This window comes from Coenobita brevimanus, chromosome 59, assembly GCF_032717465.1.
Source record: "Coenobita brevimanus isolate Jiangsu-jjx chromosome 59, ASM3271746v2, whole genome shotgun sequence".
Taxonomy (NCBI): Eukaryota; Metazoa; Arthropoda; class Malacostraca; order Decapoda; family Coenobitidae; genus Coenobita; species Coenobita brevimanus.
In genome coordinates, this window is record NC_137012.1 from 11,983,323 (window position 1) to 12,007,834 (window position 24,512).

Here is a 24,512-nt window from a genome sequence, read left to right on the forward strand (position 1 = left end):
CGTGCTCAGAAAGGTATTTGGCAAGTTTCGGTGCTGTATAGTAGTTGTCTGTATACAGCACATGATTCCCACCAAAATACTTTTCTAGGAGCACTTTCACTACACAGCCTGAGAAGCCAAGGGGGTGTGTTTTATCGAGATCGACAGTGCTGGCTGAATATATGACGAAATCAAGGATGTACCCCGTCTTACAGTCGCACAGTACAAAGAACTTAATTCCAAAGCGATGGTGTTTGCTTGGAATGTACTGAACAAACCGAAGACATCCTCTGAACAAAACCAAGGATTCATCAATGACAACCTTCTGAAAGGGGTGGAAGAATGACATGAACTTATCCTTCATTCTGCTCAGAATCTCCCGGATCTTCCAGAGTGGGTCGGTTTGGGAAGGTACATCGTTGTCGGCAAAGTGCAGGTTTCCCATGATGTTCCGGAAGAGATCTCTGGCCATGTACTTATTGAAGGTGGGTGAGAGTAGTAAGGGGTCCATGGACCAGTATTCTTCTAACTCATGCTTCTTGGAGTGTGGCATGAGAAGCATGAGGGCAAAGAACACATACAGCTCCTGCACTCCCAGCATGGACCACTGTTGCATCTTGGCTGCACCTGTACCACTTGCAGCACGTTGTGATTCATACCTGTTGGTTTCATCACATATGTGCTGCATGACTTCGTCATCTAGGAAGGCCAAAAGGTAGTCGACACACTTAGCATTTTCGTCCATAGTGAAGGCAGGCTGAACTCCTGAGGAGCTCTCATCAAAAACTAGATTTTCGGGGACAAAATCTGACCCTTCCGTCCACACGAAAGCATCCAGGATTCCCTGTCGTGGCGGTGTTGGGCGGGTGGTGGTGGTGGTGGTGGAGGTTGGCTGTGAGGGAGGTTTATCTCGGTCAAGGTCACTCTCACTGACCCTAGGTTGCCATACAGCACTAGCAACCCTTACCCTACTAGCTACACTACTTTTCACTCTCCTTGATTTACCTCTACCTCTACGGCCTGCCTTCACTATTGATGCTGGTGGTGACTCCGACGACGAAGACTCCGGAGATAACTCAGCTGACGATGATGAAGAGATGAGTAAAGTGGGGCTTGGGGAATGGGGAGGCGAATGCACTCGTGACTCATGGCGGGCTGGGTCACGTGGGGGCATTGTTCTGGGGCTAACACGCCGCCTTTTCACTCCCTTCCCAAATTCTTGTCTTTGCTGCACTAAAGGCTCCTTTCCCTTGGAGCTAGACACTGATTCACTTACTGTAGCACTCGTTGTTGCTGTTTCTGGCGCGATAACCTCACCCGGCTCATCACACGATTCACCCGAATCATCATAGTCACTGTCCATCTTTATCATGGACAATTCTGCCAGTTCACGTGCCACTGCAGAGTCACTAAGGCCTTTCCTGCTTGCCTCACCACTTTTCTTAGGAGTAGAGGTCACGGGGCCCTTTGCAATGGGCGCAGAAGCGGCAGGAATGGCAGGGCGCGAGTGCGACATGGTTTCTCTACAGCGGAGGACAAGGAACTAAATGCCGCGTCTTATCTGAGAAGGGAAGGGTTGACAATGACACTTTAGGCTGACTGCTGCTAACTTACAGACTAATTTTTTATAGGTAGAAAATCTCGGCAATAAATAAAGAAATAGGTAGTTCCAGGAGAATGTAAATGTCAGTTAGGATTCTCCCTTCCTTTCTGATATATATTTTTATTACAGACATCGATTACAAGGCATAAATCAAAGGGGAAATTACCGTGGTAATGTAGCGAATGAATGCACGTGAGGTTTTGTCAGGTGATAATTAGCCAATTTCTGGTGTATAACACTATCACTTACCTGTTTTTTTTTTGGTATATATTATTTTGTATAAGTATAGGGCATAGGGCTTATTTCAATGGATGAAATCTGTGGAAAAATCAGGGGGAAATTTGCGTAGCGCAGCACGGCGTGGGAGGTGAGAGGAGAGGGTAATGAAGGGCAAGTAGGGAGGGGAGTCACGAAGGGGGTAAAATCGCTAAATTGTCAACAATGGATGGGAGTACAGATGAGATTTGGAGTGCTTACTAGTGTTGGACATTGGCAGTACTGATAGATGATACAAGCCAGCGCTTGAGAGCCCGGGATAATTCAAAATAACACAGAATCACAAAAGTGATGCCCCATGGTATGATCCATTGTGGCCGAGCATCACGAAAGTGACGCCCCGCGGTTAAGGGGTTATGCAAGAAAACAAGAGACATGGAGAGATTGTGCCGTGTTCTTGATCTTCCTGGGAAAATAAATCACAGTTAGTACGGTGAACTGACATAAGTAATGGCTCTGGGTCGTGAGTGGAATGATGCTGAGTTATTGAGGAATTTTTATGATAGCGAGCCCTCTTACACATCATTTGTCGTCGAAGGCTATCACGAATATTTATTGATTTCTCACACATATTCATGTGGTCTTCCTCTAGCTCCATTCTTTCATTCTTACTGGTTTTATGGGGAAGGATAACGATGGTCAGAAAAAATCTTATCACACATCCTGTATTGTTTCATTCCACTTTGGTAAACGTTTTAGCCTCACAAATCGACAAACGTTTCTTCCAACTATCTCATCCCTCTCCAGCCATGTGTATCCTTGAATTACTCTTTTTGATTAAAAAACAAACAAATAAACAAAAATCTTTACTTGCCGTTTCCAATTAAAGGGATTAGGCTAATAGCAGTCATACATTAGTTTTCAGTCATCTGAATTTCAGCATAAAATCTTCTACACTGACGTAATATTTGTCCACATATTTATTCTCGTTTCCATTCATTTACTGCAGTGATTCCCAAACTGTGGCTCCGTTATATCCTTTGTGTGCCGCAGAAGTTTCCTGAAGATGTTGATCTGTGAAATCAAACTGGTGTAAACTGTAATTTCTTATATTTGGTGACTGATAACGATTATCTTTCACATTAATGTATGCAACCCCCTCCTGCACTGCATTTTAAAGAAAAAACTAAATACTGGACACCTTGTATCAAATTATCAAATACTGTGGACGTGACACACCGCCAATCTTTGGCAGTTTTACACACACACACACACACACAGACACACACACACACACACACACACACACACACACACACACACACACGCACCAAAGCATGTGCGCCATTATCTAACTAAGTGACAAGTCTGTTGTTTCAGATTCTTAGATCGTATCTTCGGTTCTTGGACGACATGAACTTTACATTTCTTCACCGCTGGGGCAGAATATAAAAAAATAGCGAAAGCCTGTTCAGCAGAAGAGTGTGTGTGTATATAAATATGCATGGATATGTGTCTGTCTGTATATATATATATATATATATATATATATATATATATATATATATATATATATATATTTATGCCTTAATGACCAGGGGCTTCAGCCCAAATGGTTGATAGGCAAAAAAAAAAAAAAAATGCTCAGCAACTATTTCGAAATCAACTTGTATATATCATTAACAGGCCACTACCGTACTACCGTTTCTTTTCATCTAGTACTGTGTTGTATGCCATCAAAAAATGCATCGTATTACTCAGCCTTATTCTGTACGGTTGGTACCCCACCATTCTCGGCCCGTAGGCATGAATGAGTTTATCCAGTCTCGAGGAATGTGAATCTAATGAGACCTCATAAATCATGTAAGATGATTCGGAAGTCATATCGTAATTGTAATGCAACGCCTTCTCCTGCCAGGTCTCCAGAGCTAAACCCCATCATGAATATTTGCAGGCTAGTAATGCAACAGTTAGATCATTGTAGTTATGTCGTTAGCAACCGAGCAGCTATGGTGAGTAGTGTACGAAAGAGAGAGCAGGCAGTTCGGAGGGTCAACGGACTGACACTACCATCGACGCTGAGCACATAGTAACAAGACAGGAACATCCCATTCAAAAGCAACTGAGCAACACTATTATTTCAAAGCTAGAGTAACATCATAGCTATATATATATATATATATATATATATATATATATATATATATATATATATATATATATATATATATATATATATATATATATATATATATATATATATAAAGCTTGTATTAATTTCTGCAGATACTGGTGTAGTCAGAATGCAGTACTGTTTAGAGAAAAATAAGAAACTGCATAAGTTATCGTTCGATATCTTATATGGTCAGTCAGAAGGAGAGATGCCCACATAACTATCTTAATATCACTTTTCAGATGCTTCGGGATCGCTGTTTATAATATTTCACTTACAGCGTTATCTCCGTGGAGATAGCACGCAAGCATCCTTACCAATTAGCTGGAAAGACGTTATGATTTATTTATCTATGCCACCCTTACGTTGAGTCTGATACCGTGCTACGGTGATGTCTATAACTCCTTCTGTATCTGGATCTTCGCAGCGCATCTCCTCTTTCAACCTGATACGCTTGGTGACAGCCTGCATTTGTCTGTGGTCACACCTATATTGGTGTCTGGTTGCAAAGTTTGATAAGTATTGTTACCTGCATCCTGAAACAGAATTTCCTGCACAGATATTATGAACAATGTATTTTAGGATTTTAATTTTCCCGTCACCATAGAACTCGAGGCTATACAGTAAACAGCTGCAGAAAGTAATTTAAAAATTAAACTGTTTTTTGTTGTGGTAATAAGATTATTTATTAACAACCAGGTGAGAATGGGATCCCTTCACCCCGTCGTAAGACAGACCGAAATAAAAATAAACTTTTACAGACAGGGAGACATTGACAGACGATCATACTCTGTTACTGTTTCACTACTATTGATTTCATTTTTGTTACCGTCACACAAATTTATTCAGCTTTGTAGGTAAGATGCCTTCCCCTAAGAAAGTAGTAATAGACAAGCATAAAGAGATACAAACAGAAGGAACGGAAGGCATACAGTCCCTTTTAACAACTGACAATAATTGTTTTACTTTTTCTACCGCTGGACAATATTTTTCAATTTTGACGAGAATGTGCCCCTCCTGTAATGAAAAAGTATAAGATGGCCAGAGAGGCAGGCAAACAGGCTCTGCGTCGGAATTTAGTGACTGACTTCTTTCGCTTCTTATCACTAAACAATTAGATTACATTATAATGGGATGAAATCCCTGCCGCAGAGAAAAATAAGTATAAGTGAGGCAGACAGGCAGACCCATAGCTAAACTTAACTAAAGGCGTAACCCTCGTTTATCTTCGTTAGAGAATTTTATTATATTAAAGTTAAAATATGTAAATCACATATGAAAAAGGAAAGACAAAAAGACGCATGGACAAACAGACACACGCTTTTTGAGATTCAGCGTGACTAATATTTTATTGCTGGTAAGGTAAAACGATTATATGCAAATAAAGGCACCGTCACACTGGGCCAAAAGTGATTAACATGAGAGCGAGTTTTGTGAGTGCTAGCCAAACTGACCCACGGTGAGCGAGATTTCGCTTGCAAGACGGAATGGATAATAATTTTCGCTCAAGCCTGTTGAGCTTAAATGAATCTTTATTAATTTTGTAACTGGTGAGAAAATATTCTGTTATCACCGAAGGAAACTTTAACTAAAATTTTTAGCTAAGTACAGTTTAATTCTTGTGGTTTTTATTCGCCATTTTTTTTTTTCTTGTGATAGTAAATCAGTATTCGGACACTCTGGTGACCAGCCACGGAGGCTATCTGCTCTGTTTCCAAACAATGAGTGGAAATCAGACTGTGACCAGTATTCGATATGGATCCCACAGCAAGGAAAACTAGTATTCTGCCTTGTGGCTCTGGAGTTACTGAAGTACCTGAGACAGTTGCAGAAACTGTGGAAAAGAGAGTGGATATACTGTGGTGGTTTGTTTACAAATGACCACGAGTCGCCAAGGCAGACGGCACTGCTATGGTCCGTCTATTTTATGAAGAGTGTTTGGGCGTTGTCCCTCTTGGGAATTTCCTAGGCCGCCTCTCTGCCAAACGTGTACACCTCCCTGTCTCATGTCAGCTATTTACTACTTCTAAATGAAGTTTTTTTTACAGTATATATATATTTAATTCTTTAATAAGGTTATATAGTGTTATAAGTGCCCCTTTTTATCTTTTAATATCAATTACTGTTTATAAATACCACAACACTTGGCAACATTGCTTTCCAACGTTGCCACGCTTTTAAGGGTAGAGTGACCGTGTTAATCCAGGTCACTTCCACTCTGGCCGTCACCTGAGATGGATGCTCTTACTCCTGCTACTCGCTCTCGTGTGCTCCACAGTAGAGAAAAAGGACTTATTTACAACGTAAATAAGTATTTTTTAGAAGAGAAGGCAAACAGAGGACCTATAATTGTTCCCTCAAAAGCTGTTATAAACCACATATAAACATCACACTTTAAGGAGGAAATCACAGTCATAATAAAAAATAATGTTAGACAGACAGACAGACAGACAGACAGACAGAAACAGAGAGTAGGGAGAAAGGTCATGGAGAAAGGGAATGAATAAGAGCGCAACAAGACAGACAGACAGTCAGTCTGGAGGCTTTTCCTCAAATTCTAAAAATTCATAAAAGTGTATAGACTTTTTATAGAAATAAATCTACAAAAAAATGCAATTTCTATATGCAGAGAGAGAGAGAGAGAGAGAGAGAGAGGGAGAGAGAGGAGAGTGGTGTGCTGGGAGGGAGAGTTGTCATTAGCGCCTTTATTCTAATCCGATTAGGTTGCCCAGTACAAAGTATGGCAACACTGTGGGACGGGGACTCCCCAAGAGGGACAACGCCCAAACGCTCTTCATAAAATAGACGGACCATAGCCATTTCGGCTCGCAAAAACACACGCATTTGGCGGCAACTGGACTTTGCTAGCTGTTTCTCCTCACAAACGCTGTTCGCCTGTTAGCCACTTTGGCCCAATATGACGCAGCCCTAAGGTAAAGAAATGCCCCTCTTGTAAGACAGATACACTCTACACTTTATGATGTGGGAGTGTGACGGTACGGGAGTGTGACAGTGTGGGACTGTTACTGTGTGTGTGTGTGTGTGTGTGTGTGCTCGCTTTATGGTGTGTTATGGTGTGGAAGTATGATGATGTGGTTGTGTTATAGTGAGGGAGTGTTATGACGAGGAATTGTTATGGTGAAGGAGTGTTAACGTATAGGAGTGTTATGGTGCGGGAGTGTTATGATAAGGGAGTGTTATGGTGAGGAAACGTTATGGTGTGGGAGTGTTATGGTGAAGGGGGTGTTATGGTGAGGAAAAGTTATGGTGTGAGAGTGTTATGGTGAGAGAGTGTTATGGTGTGAGAGTGTTATGGTGAGAGAATGTTAATGTGTAGGAGCGTTATGATGTGGCAGTGTTATGGTGAGGGAATATGATGGTGAGGGAGTGTTATGGTGAGGCAGTGTTAATGCGTAGCAGTTTTATGGTGTGGGAGTGTTATGGTGTGAAAGTATTATGGTGAGGAAGCGTTATGGTGAGGGAGAGTTATGGTAAGGGTGAGTTATGGTGTAGATGTGTGATGTTGTGGGTGTATTATGGTGTGGGGGTGTCATGGTGTGCGTGTGATACGGTGTAAGTGCGTTGTAGTTGGGAGTGCGACGGTGTGGGTCATTTATGGTGTCGCAGTGGTATGGTGTGGGAGAGTGTTTGGTTGTGTAAACTGCATAGAGGAAATGCAAGATGCAGTGAGTACATGATATATGACCTTTTCTTTCTCTTTTTTGGTACTGTGCAAGAGCCTAAAGAGCCTGGAAACTTTGCCACTCCATCGAATATTGGAGAAAGCAATGATGTCATGAAAATTCGTTAGAGGACAAAATAACTTGGGCTGGCAGATTAAATGAGAAAAGATACTGGTCATCAACTGCATTAGAGAACTGGATGGAATGGAAGTGAGAGTGTGCAGTTTAGTAGGAGCTACAGTATACGAAGCAGATCATGTGCTTAAGATAATTGTGTGACTATGCTAAATTAAAAAATCTAAATTCTATGTTTTATTTACAGATTAGAGCAATGATTATGACCGAATTCCACGTAACATGTTAATTCAAAATTGTCGAACCTTCATTAGCCTGTGCACCCCCAAATCAAGTGCGTCTCAACTCATTACCCTTACTTTGTGAAATTAATAACAATAATAATAATAATAATAAATTATTAACATCCGAAATGTATTGATTCCACATTATACTGTATATTTCTAGATCATGTAAAGTATTTTGAAAACAGGAAACAGGTATATATATATAAAAGCTCAAAAAACAAAAAAATACAAACTCATATGAATTCCGTCTTACTGGAAAAATATACGGTACGTGTAATGTTAGAGTGGAATAAGTATAATATTCTCCTTCCAGTGAACAGAAAACATCTGATACTAAACGGCGCAGTGTGTACTCACATAGATCAGACATAGTAGATGTATAATATGATATAATTTGGTACAGAATTATGGATGATCAGATGCCAGTACATCCTAGGAACTGTTTATACTCTCTACTAAAGCTGCATGGAAACCCAAATGGTGCTGGATCCCTTTGGACAACCCTATGCTGATTAGAGTCAGCAGGTAATTATAATATGGAAAGGTGATGTTAGGTAAAACCATTATCTGTGTGTGAGTGTACTAAGAATGATGGGTTACGATCTGCAACATTCGTAACTACAGTGTGTGTGAAGTCAGTGGCAAAATCGAACTATCTCTTATTTTCAATGCACACCCACGAGCACTTTCATTGGTTACAGTCAATGCTGTCACTTCATTCACTCCGTGAGTGAGAACCCCGCAGCTCTACCACACCTCTGACTACTTTAGACAAAGCTGTCTTCATCTCAGTTTTTCTATCATTGTTTGAACATTATCATTTGTTACATAAAGATACCTTTTCTGGTTACCTCTGGTTACTTGAATAATAACAGGAGTGACCACACCCCACAGCGTCAGGCATAGAAGGTGCTATGTTAATGTTACTACGGTCTTTAGCTGCATTTACAACACTTCATTGTTCAGGCTAAAACAACAGTTTTATTACTCAACAGACAAAGACTTGAGCATTTCAAAGTCAAAGGAAATATTTTCGAACCTTCTGACTACTAGATTTTTCCCACATCTAAATAAAATATTAATGTGGCTTTGTGAGTAACCTATCTTAACTGGGTCTATATGTTGCGAATTGGTTAACTATTGTTACCTTTTTTTAACGTGGATCTGTATTTTGTTTAATTTCCATATTTCGAGGTAACGGCATCAAATGATTAACTACAAACTCAGATTAATGTTTGTATAAAAATGAGAGATATTACGTTCTACTTTTCACTTATAATGATTTCGTAATTGACACTTTTGTTCACTTTTGTTCATATGTCACATTCAGTAAAGAGTAACATTCAGTCGGCTAGTCTGTGCTATGTCTAGAGATGGTAAGTATGAAAGGTATCATATCTTACAATTGATTTTCTTTTATGCCTAATATATTTGAAAATTTTCAATGATTTGCTAGTGAATGTAACTGTGTAGACCTTCCATCCTTCTCATCAGCTACCTGGATTAAATGTGACACTGGGGAGACAATATTCCATACAATCTGGGACTGACGGCGGAACAATTCCCACTCTTCCTCTATGTGGATTCAGAGCTATTCTGACATTCTCTCATTCAGTCCCCATTTCTTGAACATCATTCATTTTTTTTTTTTTTTAATATGGAGTGACAGTTGCTACCAGTAGGATATTCGGCCAGCCTAGCAGCCGTTGGTTCTCCTGATAACCAAGACACTCAGTAACAGCTCGGGCTATTTAGACTGGTTATCAATCATGGACAACAATGACGACCCGGAGGGAAAGGAATGTTTTTCTCTTGCAACAAAGGCAGGAAGATATTCTGCTGTATATCCACTAATTTTTTCTCCATAAATCTTCCTTCAGTCCATGTTATGTCGCCTGTGCCATGGACGCACATCCACCGTCATATATTACAGCTCTTATGTCCACGATGTGCCTTCGCAGATTATGTAGCAACGACTATAACTGCTGATTTAAACGTGACGAATAATTTTTCATAATTTTATGTATTTTAACCTAGTAAGAATGTGCTATTCGAGGAAGCTGTTATATGAAAATATATAGTAAGCTCGTGACGGCAATATTATGAATGCCAGTCCCTGCTACATCACCCCGTTGTTGTTTATTGGCATAACAGGTAATGTTGATGACGCTGACTGTAAGGCTGATGAGGACGAACTTTAAAGAAATACCAAGGTAACACGTTCCAAAGTGTTTGAGGCTTCTCCCTTGCTCGGATCAGGTAGAATTCTGACCAGCAGATGCTTGGGTAATAGCTATACCTCGATTTTCACTGATGCCTTACAGAGAAAAATTATGAAGACATAACTCCCAGACAATGGACATAATGGAGTAAGTCAGCTAATACTATTTAGTTCTTCGATCTTCCCCATCGTCAGGGACACAGTAAGCTTGTTTTACACGTCATGGTGAAAAAAGGTAGAGGAGGAGGCAATGGGTGATGGATATGGACCAGGGATAAATGGTATCTAGGATTCGAGTGGGAAAAATGTATAAGTGATGAGGAATGTGATGTCTGGATGATATAAGAAAATGAGTTATGATTTGGCTGGTAATACCAGATCAATAAATAATTATATTGATATTCCGCTGAGCTAATACCAGTGGCTTGCTAGCAAACATGCCAGTCTGAAAGAATCATAACAGGGGATTTCAATGATGTTTCAGCCATATGAGTAATAGCAACACCTTTACCCAAAGTAGCTTATTCTTTGTGATCCCTCCTAATCATCGCTAACAAATGAATCATTTAATGTCCTCAGGCCTATTAATTTTGTTTAATTTTAGATTATTCTAAACTGATAAGCGCTGTATTTATCACCGAGAGCTTTGTGGACATTAGTGACGTGAAGGATTATATTCGTCATACACATGTTAAACTAGAAAGCACTCATAAAGCGCTTATCTCCAACAATACCAATGCCACTGAAAAGGATCTGGATCAAGATCCGTGGAGATATTGTGTGGAATACATAGGATCCGGATCCGCCCCCAACTTTAATCACTTGTTCCTTGTCCCATGGCCCAATCTTCCACATTTTTTATTGAAATTCATTGAGAACTTTTTTATATATTTTGCGGAATACATACGATCTGGATCCGAACCCGGATCTGCCTCAATATTTAATCAATTCTTTCTTGGCCCATGGCCCACATTTCCACATAATTTCATTGAAACTCACTGTGAACCCGTGGCGATATTGTCTGGACACACAAACAGACAAACACAGGTGAATACGTAACCTCCTCAAACTTCGTTGGAGAAGGTAATTAAAAACGACATTTCTGCAGACCAAACAATGTAAACTTTATGGTTTATACTGAATTTTGTAAGATATGTCAATATTTACCTTTCCACAGGAAAAGCAATACCAGTATTGCAACGAACATTATTTTTGTTATGTCCAGACTTTTCGACATATTCGTCTATGTCATCTTCAGTGGATCTAAAAAGATTAAAATTACCTGTAGAGTGATTAAACGCCTAAAAGAACTATTTGAGAACGAGCTCATCGTGCTTGTATGAAAAAGAAGAAAAACATAGTGTAGTGTTTTTTCCCTACAAAGATCGACTACTGACTTTCCTCTGCTAGTCGATCGTTTATGAATATAAGTGCCTTAGTTGCCATACTGGCTATACCTGAAGCTCAATTCCAGCTTTCAAGCTAAATGTTGACGAACATAGCGGTCAGTCGAGCAGATCAGCTCACTCAGCCGGAAGGGAACATTCATTTCATTCTAATACTTCTGCTAATCCCAAGAATTTCAGTTTAATCGACATGTACCAGTAAGAATCTAGGAATACTAGAATCCATTCATATTTATAAACGAATACCGGCCCTAAACAATTGTCAGTCTGTTCTTTCTCTAATTGTGCCGCTAAGTCCCCCCTGTAATTTAACTCTATTTTATATATATATATATATATATATATATATATATATATATATATATATATATATATATATATATATATATATATATATATATATATATATATATATAATTTATCCTTCTAGATCCATTGAAGATGACATACATGAGTATGTCGAGACGTCTGGACTTAATAAAAATGTTGTTCGTTGGAACATTGGTAATGCTTTTCCTGTATAAATTGCGGTTTCCTTAGAACAAGCCAGTCTCAATAATTTACATTTCCAGTACCACTTTATGACTGATACAAAATGTGGATACCTAGTCCTCAGTCTCCAATTACTCAGGACTTGTAAGTAGTAAGTCGGTGCTCTCCAGGTTCCTCTATCGTAGTGAGAATGGCTGATTTATGGATAAATTATGATCACATGAAGCACTGGATAATAATGATCTGATAAGGTTGTCTTTGCAGACTTTTAAACCCGATGCAGCTTCGTTACTTTATTTTATTGAATTATTTTTAAGGATGTGGTTTGCAGAACATCACTGATTCCTTCTGTATTGTGGTATGAACTATGGTTAGATAGTTACGAAGATTTCATGTGAAAAGTGTACAGTACATTCACAAGTTTATATCTGTGCACAAGATTTTTTAGCCATTCCCGTCTCTCCACAAACATTTGAAGGTGTGACACTATTGCCTGTCTAGTGAGTGTTGTATTGAACTTTCATTTCATTCCAGGAAGAACGAACGAAAGGTTAGAAGCCCGCAAGACTGTTTCTTCAAAAAACAAAAACAAAAATAAAAAGCAAGATATGGTGTTCTTTGTCTCTGATAAAATGACCAATTGGTTTGATACTTTTTTTTTTTTTTTTTTTAACAGTGTTATTCCATTGCTGTCAGTGAGGTTTTGCAGCAAACATGATGGTCGTTGAAGCACTGTTCTTATCCTGACTCACTGTGTCCTTGATTTTGTCGACATTATGACAGATGATGGACTCGATTCTACAAACCCAAGCCTAGAAATTGGTCATCTCCACGAACTTTGTCTTCCTTAACTTCACACTTCACCATCTTCTCATAAGTTAGACACTTTCTGGTCTTGTGGTGTGCAGTAGCAGCAGGGAAGGCGACGGATTCTACTTAACTCTCTTGCGAATGATGTGCAAATACACATCTGACGCATGCTGCGTCCATAGTTTAGATTTATGCCCTACTTGATTACGTTATTCTTCCACCGATTTAATGCATCAGCTAATTCTATGATGGCCACAAAAGCATGGGATGCCAGGACGAGACTACTCAGTCCAGACTTTTAACGCAAAAGAGGTCTATTGCTCAACCTTTGTGTTGCAAAATGCGAACAGCAATCGCAATCTCCCTTGGATTTAAACTCTCATAAGTCAAATCTGAGTTTTCCCTAGAGAGAAATGTTATGCCGAACTGGTATTGCAGGAAGAGGAGGATATTGCTATTCTCTGAACAACAGCGTCATTTTATGGCACTCACAAGTGGAACACGTGAAGAGTTTCAGAACAGCCATTAATTCATCGTGGTTAACAAATTCAAACATAGCTTGTGGGAGAGAAATCTTTTATTACTGAATGGTGAAATTATGAAGCTGCTGTGAATTTGGCATAACTAATGTATTAGAACATCCCAAGCACATACAACAGTAAAAAGAACATCAGTTACTTCTACTGCTGAAATTAGTACCCTAGGGTGCGATATATAGACAAAGCAAATAATAATACAAATTATCCCAGACACTCTGGTGTGTGTGTGTGTGTGTGTGTGTGTGTGTGTGTGTGTGTGTGTGTGTGTTATCTGTCTGTCTATTCTCATCTATATAACAACACTGAGTCCCGTTCATAATCTCCCGTCCTCTTTTTCTATTTCACCGTTTCATTAGATTTCTTGAAGTGTGAGCGTATTTCTGTGATCAACATGAGGGTTTGCGCCACATCCTGAGGAAGTACTGGTACAGGACCCTCAGTTTCTGCTGCTCGTTCTTGGTCCCCATTGCGTCCATTATTCTGAGAAAGGGAACATATGAAACCATCGGTTTATTCTGAGGAAAGGAACATATGAAACCATCGGTTTATTCTGAGGAAAGGAACATATGAAACCATCGGTTTATTCTGAGGAAAGGAACATACGAAACCATCGTTTGTTTATAAATACACACACAGACACACACACACACACACACACACACACACATATATATATATATAGATATATATATATATATATATATATATATATATATATATATATATATATATATATATATATATATCAACAGCCGTTTCAGTGTCCACTGCAGGACCGGCCTATCCCGACCGAAGTAGAGACGATACAGCCAATGTATCTCTACCAAGTGGCTTAGGCTGTCTAGTAAAGATTGTATGTAGGGTGGGAAGTGCTTGTAAGTGTAATTGCAGTGTTGAAGTGGCTTTGGATGTGTGTGTAGTCTGTGAACCAAGGGTAATAGGCCCACGCAAGCCGACTGGGCGCAAGTATACTTTATAGTATGTGACACTGGTTCAACCACAGCACCCCTTGTGTCCGCCAATGCAGTACGTGGCCTGGTAAACACTCCCAAAGTTTATTACCCTGGCGGGGCACGAACCCTGGTTCACCCGTGTATGAAACGTACTGTCTACCACTGTACCACATAGGCTCCATATATATATATATATATATATATATATATATATTCATAACTATCTATCTATCTATCTGTCTATATAATCTCTCTCTCTCTCTCTCTCTCTCTCTCTCTCTCTCTCTCTCTCTCATATATATATATATATATATATATATATATATATATATATATATATATATATATATATATTGCCAGATGCCTTACTCCCTTACACAGGGTGGCCACAAACAAATCGCCTCCTCCTTACCCTGTCCCACGCCATTTCACTGCCCTGCTCCCAATTCACACCCCGCTCTCTCATATACCTCTCCACTCCATCCCTCCATCACATCCTTGGCCTTCACCTCCCTCTCTCCCCCTCCACCTCACTCACATACACTCTCCTCGTCAGTCTTTCAATCTCCATCCTCTCCACATAGCGAAACCATTTCAGTGTGTTTCTCCTAACGCTTCCTATCTCATCCACATCCACAGCACAACGCTCCTTCATATCCTCATTTGTCAGTCTGTCTCTCCATGTGACTCCACAGGCTCCTCTCAAATAACTCATTTCCATTGCTCTCACTCTTGACTTGAGTCCCTCCAACAGCGTCCAAGCTTCACTTCCATACATTAGAGTTGGTATCAGAATACTGTCATGTAATAACTTTTTCACTTCCATGCTAACTTCCCAGTTTCTTATCACTGCCTTCAAGGAACCAGCAATCTAACTTCCTTGTTGTACCCTTTCAAGCACTTCACCCTCCAAACTTTCATCCTTATTCATCACAGTCCCCAAGTACTTAAACGTACTCACATTTTCCATTAACTCATCATCCAACCTTACTGTACATTCACTAACTTCACCTCACTCAAAGACCATAATTTTACTCTTCCCTACATTCACCTTTAGGTTCCGTTTCTTACACACTCTCCCAAACTCATCCACCAAGCCTTGCAGCTCCCCTTCGTCTTCACTTAACAACACAGTATCATCTGCAAACAACAGTACAGGGAGTTTCCAAACATTGCCCTCTCTCATTAAGGCCACTCCAACATCCACTGCCCTACCTTTTATCTTTTTAATAACCCCATCCATATACAGATTGAACAACCATGGAGACATGACAAATCCCTGTTTCAACCCAACCTTCAAATAGAGAAACTCACTCATTTCACTATCCACACGCACTACAGCCTTAGCACCCCGATACATACTCTTCACAGCATTCAACAACTTTCCATCTACTCCATATATTCTTAATACTTTCCACAATCCTTGTCTATCCACCCTGTCATATGCTTTCTCCAAATCCATGAAGGCCACATACAACTTCTTTCCTTTCTCTAGAAACTTTTCCACTAAAGCTCTAAGAATGACTATCTGATTTACACAACCTCTTCCCTTTCTAAAGACTCCCTGTTCTTCTCCAACTAATTTCTCTGTTATTTCCCTAACTCTGTCAATAACTATCCTACCGTATACTTTTCCTTTTACACTAAGAAGACAAATGCCCCTATGATTACCACACACTTCTTTTTCCCCTTTCCCTTTGCACAAGGGAAAAATTATGCCTGACTTTCAATCCTCCGGGACTCTACCTTCCTCCCAGGCCAATCTGCACATCTTCCACCTCCATTCTACTACTATCTCTCCCTCGTGCTTCAGCATTTCACCACACACCCCATCAATTCCTGGGGCTTTCCCTGTTTTTACTTTAGTCATTGCTTCCACAACTTCCATCCTACTGATTTCCTCATGTCTTCTCACCCTCCTTCTTCCACCCATTTCCAAGCCACTTACACTCCCATTACTTTCATTCTCTATATTCAACAATTCATTAAAAGTATTCTCTGCATCTGCTCACTTTTTCTCCCTTCTCAACTAGTAATCCACTATTTTTATCTTTCACTCCCCTACTAATTTCATTGCCGCCCTATCTGACTCTCCTTACCTCTTTCCAGAACATTTTTTTACATTCGCTCCATATATATATATATATATATATATATATATATATATATATATATATATATATATATATATATATATATAACTATGCATGCAATCTGGAGGTAACAAGAATGAAGATATTCATCAGTGTACTAAAGGGATTAAATTGATGTCCTTCAGTGTTGGACTTTTTCTTCTGAGTGTATAGTTTGGTACATAAATGTTTCATTTCTCTGTATTTTATATCGAGACACTAAGAATGTATTTCGAAACCTACAGATACTTTCAGCATAATCCAACAACATTTGGTAATACTTTATAAAACAGGAGTAACATTACTGGAGTGGTATTATTATCCACTACTCTAAAGATACACAAACGTTTGATTTTGCTCTGCTATTAAACTGCATCTACTGCACACATAGGGGCATGTCCACCATTTTTTCCCTCATGCATCATAGCAATGAATATCATCTAAGAACAGGGAAGTACACTAATTCCCTTCTTATACAAAAATAGTAGCCTGCAGAGAAAATCAGTAAGCTGAAGAAGTGAAATTACGCGCTATTATTGTTCTCTGCTGTACCTTTGTTTGGCAGAGTTCAAGACCTTGTCAGTATGCTGATGACCATACTTGTTCCTGGCTTCCTGACATATTGCACTGGAGAGGTAATAGTCCATGTACGCATCCACGGTCTCCTCCCTCTCCACCTGGAATTTACCTTCTGCATTCCTGGGGAATAGATATGATATAGGTGGCTCTTAGTAGAAATGCAGCTGTACCGACTTAACTTTATCCTGGACCAAAAAAAAAAAAAAAAAATGCTCTCTCTCCAACCCGAAGGCTGAACTGTAACAAGAGATTAATTTTAGAGTACAGTACGGTGTTAGTCAAGAAGTGCAATGGGATGGACGTTGAGCCTTTTTCTCAGCCGGTGAGCTGCTGAAAAGACGCTGCAGAAAGACAAATCTCAACCAGGTAAACAAAACTGAGTAATGCAAGTTCTCTTCGGCAGTTTGTCCTGATTAACATCGTAGAATGAGGATGATGTAAGTTTTAATGAATTGCTGCTGCTAGACGTCTTTCTTCAAAATACAAAAGGCCCGATATTCTAAGTTGTTTTTTAAGATCATCAAAGACTTGGTTCAAAGTGTCTGCCTCAGTTGAACAAGGTCGTCGGGAGAATTCGATTGAACTAAAGGGTCAGACACCATGAGGCACTTAGCTGCTTTGCTTATCTCAGTAACTTAGGTCTTTGAACCTATGGTGGAGTGCTGACTTACCCTTATGGGATGCAAGACCACTGTATATCCAGGTTACCACACTTACCTCTTCAACTAAAATTCACTTCCTCACCGACTGATTCTTCCCCTGTCCCCCTCCTTCCTTCTGACTTGGTGGTAGTAACCCCAACATTTTGGAGTTTACTTTCCTTGTCTGTTCACCACCTCCCTAGGTGTTACCTTACGTACCCATTTTACCAACAACCTACATAGGGTAGATGGGTAAGAGAATCTAGTTGCGCCACATCATCTCTCACTCAGTTATACCATCACTGTCGCAATTACTCTCTGAATGACGTACTTATTCCACCTTACCAATCATCATCCCAAAATCTCTCCATCACTACCACAAGCACTTCAGTGCTGAATGTGTTAAAGGGATACAGTTTGATCGGTACATGAAGCTTCGTACCACTTTCATAGCGATGTAATGTGCATTTGCACCTCAAAATTTTCTCATATTTTGATTATATCACCCTATTATATATATATATATATATATATATATATATATATATATATATATATATATCAATCATTTCCTGTGGCACCCTCGGGGATGCATAGGGCCTCATATATATATATATATATATATATATATATATATATATATATATATATATATATATATATATATATATATATATATAATCCTACATTGCCCCATGAGGAGCGTAGGAGCCCGGGGCTAGGCAATTGGTCCTGACATTTAAGATGAGAGTGACCAGCCTCACTCATCCCTGAGTGGCATTACATGAGCAATCAACCTCCAATCATCCCTTGGATATAAACCTTCACCAGCTCAGTCCAATTGAAGCGCAATAATTACCCACTAGACTACCAGGCGCCAAAATTTGGTTATATGGTTACCACCCAACGTCGTAAATAGTTTCATGGTGTACAGGAAACCATTTGGCTTGTTACTCAGTGTAGCGTCACCCACAGGCAGAAGGAAGAGGAAAGAATGAAGGAAAGAAAGACAGAAGAGGGAGTGTAAAGTTACCCATAGGCAGAAGGACAAGGAAAGAATGAAGGAAAGGAACAGACGAGGATGGAAGGAAAGAAGGATGGAAGAGAGGAAAGGGCAGACACCCGACAGCAGCACTACATCGAGTGAGTGGATGGTGAGCGCCCCCAGCTACCATATATATATATATATATATATATATATATATATATATATATATATATATATATGCAGTTTTTCAACAGTTATTCAATGAACATTCGTGATTATTTGTTGTTGGAGAAATTTACCATGGATGACAACGGAAGGGAAGTTTTTACCTCCCTGAGCCCCCATTTAATTTGCCATCTCTTATCGCATCGTATCACTGACTATCGTGACATTCATCATTAGCCTTCGTTAAATCATTCTGTCCGTTATATACTGGCTCGCCACAGCCACACAAGACCTGGGCAAGGCTAAAGAGTTGAGACGCTTAAGACAAGTTGCCTGTCACTCACACTGCGCGGTGTTTTCAAACCATTTTTTTTTTTTTTTTTTTTTTTCATTTTGGGCCATATGCACTTGGGAGCGATTTACCTGACTCATCGACGGGCATTCATTTGATGGATCAGCAGTTGTGGCTGATGAGGTGTATACAGTGATTAATAAGCGTGATAGACAGAGAGGAATAAAGTGTTTATTGGAGATCGGTAAGAAGGCATGGATGAATGAAACTATGCCAGCAGAGTGGAAAAAGGCCATGATTGTACTCCTGTACAGAAATAAAAGTGAGTGAAGTAAGTGCAAGAATTATCTTGGCATAAGTTTACTGAGTTTTGTAGGGAAGGTATATGGAAGAATAATATAGAAAAAGTAAGAAAGTTAACAGGAGTCCTAGTGAGTGATGAACAGGGTGGCTTTAGGAGTGGCAGAGGATATGTGGATCAAATACCTGTAGTGAGACAGTTAGGGGAGAAGGCTTGTGAGAAGGACTACTAGGTGTTTATGGCATTTATGGATCTGGAAAAAGTATACGACAAAGTAGACAGACAAGGATTGTAGAAGGTTTTCTCATGTACGTTGTAGATGGTAAGCTACTAGGTGTCGTCAAGAGTTTTTATGATGGTAGTGAGGCGTGTGGAAGGGTAAATGGTCATCTAAGTGAATAGTTCACGATCAATGTGGGCGTGCGAAAGGCTGTGTGATGTCCTCATGGTCGTTCAATATATATATGGATGGGGTGATGAGAGAAGTAAAAGCACGAGTACTGGAGAGACGAATGGCGCTGGTCATGAATGGTTGATGGACGGAATACGAGCATCTCAAATTTGTTGCATGTTTATGATGCAGTGCTACTTGCAAATACCGGACAAGAACTTGGCAGACTAGTGCAGAGTTTTGCTGATGTCTGTGAACGTCGTGCCTTGAGAGTAAATGTACGGTACAAAAGAGTAAAGTGACGGTAATCGAGAGAGAAGGTTCATTGTTCGTTCGTTGAAAGATTCCCTGCACATATAGTGCAGGCCGGGCCATACATTAGCCCGGTCGATGGTGTATGGGCTGATTAAAAAACAGTAAGTGGGGAGGACAGGACCTGGGGAATGCCCAGCACACACGTCCTGTCTCCTGACTGGCTTTGTGGTGTGTGTGAGAGAGAAGGTGATTCCCAGTGTGATGTTACAGTGAATGGAAAGAGACAGGAATTGGTGAGAGAGTTTAAATACCTGGGTACAGTGATAGAAAACAGGAAAATGTTCAAAAGAAGTGGAGAGTAGAGTGACACAAGGAAGGAAAGTCGCTGGTGCTATGAAGGCCTTGATAAGAAACAGAGGCTTGAGTGTTGGAGAAGTGCGAGGCTTACATGAAGAAATGTTAGTGCCAGCATTAACATATGGGTGTGAGACTATGGTGTGGCATGAAAATGAAAAGTCAAGAGTGAGAATAGTGGAGATGGGATTGCTGTGGAATGTAGTGGGTAGGATACGAAATAATATTATTCGTGAAAGGTAATGAGTGAGGGAGTCAGTGGTCTCCAGAATCGAAGAGAGTGTACTGAGATGGTATTGTCATGTGGAGAGAATGGATGAATAGAGTGGTGAAAATGGTATATCTGAGTTATTTTGAAGGAGGGAGGAGGCGAGGTAGGCCAAGGAGAAGTTGAAGGGATATAGCGGATGAGTGTGTAAAGAAGAGAGGTATGGATGTGGGTGAGGCTAGGGAACTGAGAAGAGATTGAGCTGGCTGCATGAATGTTGTGAGAAGTGCATGATCAGGGATTTGGCACTATTTTTTAACGTGGCAGCGTTCAGATTGACTCTATCGGATATGATTATGTGGAGCTACAGAATGTGGTGAAAGTTTTTTGTTGTATTAGATAGAGCCAGGATTCCAGGGGCTTGAATGATGAGTGAACGGAAGCGTGGCCCATTTTACTGGGCAAATTTGGGCTGTCTCGACGTTGCTACTCCTCATTTTGCCCTAGGCCTAGGGTGAGAGAGGAGGTCCGGATGATGATGATGATGATGATGAATACCCAATGCAATAAATGATGTTCTACAGGATGGGGATCCATTTGGCTTGTCTGTTAGTGTAAAATCACTTATGGTCACGTCTACGTCATGTGAATGGATTTTTGGTGCCTCTTTAAAAAAAAAAAAAAAAAAAAAAAAAAAAAAAGCAGAAGGCATTCAGTTCGAACTATCAATAGAATGCCCACTGAAATCAGCGAGCCACACACTCCTTCACTCGCCATTTAGCCATTCAGATTATTGGCTTCACTTTTTAGTCAAACCCACTGCTGCACGTACTGGTATCGACTAAAGTGAAAAATACGTTTGACTGAGTGGTGTAATGAATGTTCAGCTAAAAGAAGATAATTGAACCAGTGTCAAAATATCTCTCAATATATTTTGACACTGACGTGACTGCTAATTAAATTTATATAAACCCATGAGTAATTCATACAACACTGTAGTAGTTTTCTGCCTCAGTAAGATCAGTTGTGTTATAAACGAAGCTAGCTACTGTGTAGGGGCTATGGTTGTAAGACACCCATTGAAAAGCTCGTGCCCTGTGGGCAGCACAACACTTTCACCATTTACCCTCGTATTCTCCGATCAGCACCTACCCGTCTGATGACTACCTACCTACCTAATCCCTACTAACTCACCTGATCGTCACCTGTTCTTGGTAGAGGTCGGGCACTTCGGTGCAGTCATTTAGAAAGTGGTGAAAACTTTGGAACCAAATTTCCTTCCAGGAGTCCCATAACTGTAACATTAATCATAATCATCATTATCTTCATTAGTACCATCACTCATCATCACTCTCAGTGACTGTAGGCTAAAACAACGACATGTGCTATTTTTCTCTGAGATACTGGTCGGAATAAAAATAATGTAAGCTTGCAAGTAAAGAAAAATTTTCCATGAGAGTACCAGTATAACAGTTCAAAAAAACTGATGTGCAGTGATACTTGGAAGATATTTGGGGGACAGGAATGAAGACTATGAGGTTTTGAAACACATTACATCACTATTGCCTGTGGAGTGATGCGGCAAAGTAGATGGAGAAATTAAAGGATTCATGATGACTCAGTTGTGGAGAGAAATATATAGATATAATATTTTAATAATTAAACACTTTGCGGTGGTCTGACCATGTGGAGAAAATGAAGAATGAGAGGCTAACTAGGAAAGAGTTTGTGAGTGAGGTGGCTGGGAGAATGAAGAAAAGGAGACAGTGAGGTGCAAGGATAAGGTGTCAATTCTCCCGGTAGAGAACGACGATATCCAGGTATGTTGTGCCAAAGAGAAAGTGAAATATAGAAGCAAAAGGTTGGGACAAAATATGAAGAAACTTTTCACAGGGTGGTCCTCAGAACTGGTGTTAATTTAGTATCCTCTCATGAGCTCAGTTTGTTTTGTAACTCGTCTAACTGTACTGTGCGACATATGAATATTCTGGAGGGGTCACACTGGCACGTCAAAGATTTCCTTTTTGTATGTTTTTCATATACTGAACTGTTGATACCAGTATTCAGATTAATAATTACCCTTACTAATATTCCTAAGCATTGCTCATCCTATCATTTTCATCTGCATGATTGAATACAAGTACCAATGAAAGAAAGACATTCGAGAGCCGAATGCTAATCGCCAGCCAGAATATGCTATTGGCCAAATTACAAGCTCGGCCCCCCCCTGGGGGGGGGAAGGCGGGGAGCGGCGCCCATCCCTGGGCGGGCCGGGGGCGCCATCCTTGGGGAGGCAGGAGGCGGGGCCACCTCAGTGAGGGCCGGGGAGCCGAGCCTCACCCCAGGGGAAGGGGCCGGAGGATTTTGGCCATACTTGATACTCTGAAGGTTTCATATTGATGGCTTAAGTCGTTCATGAGATATAATGGTGCTAAAGGCTGGCGATAAAAACTAGTTGACCTTTGGCGGCCATTTTAGTGACCTTGACCTCGACCACGACTGCCATTCTCGAACTCGATTTTGACCATATCTTTGGATCCCCTGAAGATTTCATGTTGATAGCTCAAGCCGTTCATGAGATATAATGGTGCTAAATGTGGGTGATGAAAACAGTTTGTCCTTTGGCAGCCATTTTGCTGACTTTGGCCTTGACCCAGAGTCCCCATTTTCGAACTCGGTGAAGATTTGGCCATATTTTGATACCTTGAAGGTTTCGTATTGATAGTTCAAGCCGATCATGAAATATAATTGGAACACTCCCCCCACCCACACACACAGAGGCGGGCAAAAACTTTAACGCTCCACCTTGGTAAAGGTGGGCGATAATAATCCTCTGTTTTAATTGTAAACTAGTAAAAAACAAGGCAACATTTTTGGAGGTTTCCTCTCACTCACCACACCTTTGGCCATTTCCTCTTCTTTCACGTGAACCAGTAGCGTGTCTGTTAGGCAATCATCAACACTCCTCAGGTTGCAATAGAATGTTTTCATTTGGCAAGCATTCTAACATAGGGTGAATAGCTCTATACTATAAAACTGTAATGGGAAATAGTTTAAAGACACAAGATCAGAGCCTGGATATATCAACGCACCTGAGGCGCTAGATCTCTCTAAGGTGCTGTAGGCAGTGACTTTGATGCCTCAAACCCATGCAAAGAACGTTTAGGCAACCATCTGGCTCTGAATTTAAGGCCCTGATTTGAGAAAGGTGATGAGTTACCGTAGCCGAATGAATGCATGTTAAGCGAAAATCTAGTGAACTTAGCGTCTCTCTTCAAACATTTTACAGGGACACATGAGTGTATTGGAGGTACTGCAACCAGATACGTTGTATCATAGTTATTATGTAGTGGAATGCTTATGAGCCAGTAGGCCCACAAAAATGTGGTACATATATGATACCTGCTCGATACCAACCCACGCCATGCCGTGAGTGCAAAGGGTATATTCGCTTTACCTGAAAAAAATATACAGAGTGAAATATTACTCTGAAGACCCTAATATTGTAACCTAAATAGATTCGTTATAAATATACTGCTTTAAGTTGGTACTTAATTTACTTATTTCAATTTATCCATTGTTACACCTAGTGTTCAGGGCGATCTCCTTCAGTGTTTAAAGGTAACTGAAGACCGTGTTCCTAACTAGCGAGTTTTCTCTGTAACACATCCATTGGGAAGGCGGCATTCTCTCCAATAGTGTTTTCTTTTTGCTAGTTAAATGTGCAAGGCTTGTTCTAAAATCCTTTTCTCTTAACTCGTGGCATGCG